Source organism: Triticum aestivum, chromosome 6A (genome assembly GCF_018294505.1).
Source record: "Triticum aestivum cultivar Chinese Spring chromosome 6A, IWGSC CS RefSeq v2.1, whole genome shotgun sequence".
NCBI classification, from domain to species: Eukaryota; Viridiplantae; Streptophyta; class Magnoliopsida; order Poales; family Poaceae; genus Triticum; species Triticum aestivum.
In genome coordinates this window covers 600,251,388-600,254,593 of record NC_057809.1, presented here as the reverse complement: position 1 = coordinate 600,254,593, position 3,206 = coordinate 600,251,388, and the positions used below count along the sequence as shown (strand labels likewise).

The 3,206-nt window shown below is 42.1% G+C and overlaps 1 long non-coding RNA gene across 1 annotated transcript; it reads left to right on the top strand.

The window, feature by feature from the left end:
* Positions 1-754: 754 nt before the first annotated feature.
* Positions 755-1,669, top strand: LOC123131260 (uncharacterized). The gene is made up of 2 exons (XR_006464114.1): positions 755-885; positions 1,343-1,669. It is a non-coding gene; the product is annotated as an uncharacterized lncRNA (long non-coding RNA).
* The last annotated feature ends 1,537 nt before the right edge of the window (positions 1,670-3,206 follow it).

The following is a 3,206-nucleotide window of genomic DNA, read 5'->3' as shown; positions in this document are numbered from 1 at the left end:
GAAGCCTTTGGCTGATTGTTCTTGGTGCATACAAGTCTAGCTTTGTGTTCAGAGCTGAAACCTACAAACGTGCCGTTTATAAACTTCTGGACCTACGGTTGGAGTTTCCTTGATGGAGTACCAGTTTGTTAGTTACTCAATACATGTCCACATTGGGTGTGTGAAATTACATGTAGTATAAACATGGACTATATCAGGTTGACTTGGATTATGCCATTTTGAGGTCACAGTTGTGCTACAGTTCCTATTAATTCCTATTGAAACATTTTCGCACCAGGAGTGTGATATTTGTAGTACATTTCAAACAACTTCTCTTCCTACTTATTGCCACCCAGTTTGGTAGGTTTTGAGGGCAATGACGCGTATGAAAATCCTGTGAGAAGTTCCTGTCCAACTTCGTTAGTAGACTGGAAACTAGTGTGATCATATCAAACTTTTGCAGTTTCTCTAACTTGTGCACACTGTCTTGCCTAAATAGTTGATGGAGAAAAATGGTCACAGGCAAAGTCCTTGCGCTGCCATCAGAACAGCATTTTCCAGTCAACGCGATTGGTCTTTGAATAGATTTTTCTCTGCTACTTGTCTGTCTTATACAGTATAAATCACTGTTAAAAGTTATTGAAACTTCTTGTCGAAGTTATCAAAATATCAGTTTTCTCTGCTGTCTTTCCAGTCAAAGTTATTGAAAGTTCTTGTCTCGTAAATATGTTTTGAACTAGTCCTGGTACAGATCCTTTATTTAGACGGAGATGAAGCATAATGCCCAACCATAGTGAGTGCAACGGCCTTCATTTTCCCTCACAATGGATTGGAGGTACCTCTTGGTTCTTCGACTTATTACAACCGGGATTATGCTGCTCATTTTCTTGCACCCGGCATCTTCGAGTATGTGCTCTGCCTTGCGATTCCACCATGTGCAACCTGTACCTCTCTTTGATATACCAGTTTTGTTCACAGGAAATCGTGCTTTTTTATATGGCAATCTCTATCTTCTACTTATATCTGTTCATTTTGCGGGAACTACCAGGAGAAATAATCTCCCTACATCTCATGATATCCTGATTAATTAGTTTGATCCCAGCAATGTTTTAATCCAAACTCATTTTCACCTGATACACTCTCATCAGCCATCAGGAATAGATCACCTTAGGTGTAATAATTGAAACCCTTTTTTGTTGCCCGGTGAGCTAACATGGAGTTCAATTCCATTACAAAGCATTGGATGTACTATGCTCTTCTTCAGAATTTTTCGGTCTACTTACAACAGCAAGCTAGAAATTCAGGCCATTATCGCGAACATAGGTTGTCCCGTTTATAACCACATTGTATTTGTTTCTTGCAGATACTGAACCCAATTGTCCACCTTGTACTTGCTGCAGACCATGCAGCTGTGGTCATAACTGATTGTACATCGTTCCAGCAGTCTTCTTGGGATTACTGTTCCGCAGAAAGCCGATCACGTCTCCTCTTTTTACGCCATATATATGTATTACTCGGTTGCACCGTAGTAAAACAAGATACTGTTGTAACGATGGATGCTGGTGTATTGAGTATTTACCTGGCCTAAGACTCGGAGCACTATGCCAAACTTGTAACGTTGAATGCTGGTCTCTATGTAACGATCTTACTACTATTCACAAGGGCATGAGCAAGGTGCTGAGCATCTACATATGCCCAAACCGGTGCCTAAATAGTGAGATAATTTCAGTTTCTTTGTCCTCGTCTCACTTTCTTTGATACAATCTTTAGTACATCAACAACAAAAGGCACACTATTTGGTAAAAATATGTATTAAAATGCTCAATTAATTGAGAGAAAAATAAAATACATAAGCTGCTTACTTTGGTGGAAGCAATTTGTAAGCTTCCAAGTAAGTTATGTACTGCTAAGATCAGTTTGCGGTTGCCGAACTGTGTTGCGTTTTGCTTATTTTATAATGTATTTGTGAACAAATTACCCACCAAAGTATGCATAAACAGGTCAAACAAGCACTAAAAAATTAGACAAAAAAGGACTGGCAAACGGGATTGTCATAATCCACCATAACGCTAAACGCATCCTGATACTTAACACTGGTTGGACTAGATGATTATAGCACTATTCTCTGGGCTAAAGAGCATCTCCAACAAGTCCCTTTCCCGTAACAAAAAGCTGGTTTAGAGTGAGTTGGACGAGAAAAAACTGCTCCAACAGGTCCGTAAGCACGATTTTTCTTTAGGAAACACCGTATAATCAGCTCAACTTCCCCTCAATTCTAGGGGAATATAGCCCTTCCCGTAAACCTTTCCTAAACATAGCGCAAAAAAGAAAACTTTTTCTCCCGGGTGAAGTTTCACGTACCTTCGCCTGTAGCCCCCGCCGACCCTGACGTCCGTCACGCCGCCGATCCCGATCAGTTGCCCGTGTCCGTCGTGGCCTCGTCGCCCGCCTTGGCTGACTCCACCATCGGCCATCGCCGCCAACCCGGCCCGGGCAGCCCAACGGGCAAGCAGCTCGTCCGTAGCCAACCTGCGGGGAAGTAGGGAAGCGCCATTCCCCGCCACCTCGTCATGCCGGCGAAGAAAATAGAGGAAGAGTACAAGATCATGCTCACGAGACCTGTAGGTTTTGACACCTCTCAGCTTCAGTATCTTGAGTTGACAAAGGCACAAATTTTAGCAACGAAGATGGTAGGAGGTGCGGTTGCGGGGGTGAGTGCACATGGCAACATGGATGGTCACGAGAGTGGAAATTGTGATGGTAATTGAAGCAGCACAAAGGTTGTGAAGGAGCAACTCCACCTTGCTGCTACAATGTGTACATCACAAGTGTTGAAGGAACAGTTTCAAAATGTTGCGCTAGATATCGCTCTAGAGGCGAACGTAGGCTGATAGGACAGCAAGAGTTCAATCCAGAACTCCTAGGGCACAAGATCTACTCCAAAATCTTAGATAAGAACAACAAGTTTTATTATAGGTAGGGGTACATAGTCTGATTACAAAGTAGAGGTGAGGACCTCTATTTATAGAGCTTTGGGAAGCTTTCGCATACTCTACTTATAACTGGAATACTCTAGAAAACATTATGTAAGTTTCACCATTCTACTTATAGCTACTCACAACTAGAAGACTCTAGAAAACAGTAGGTAGAATAGAAAAGAAAAGGAAAGAAATACTACACTAGAGTGGAAGCATCTAGAAGTAGCCAAACAGATCTGGCATCTGTTT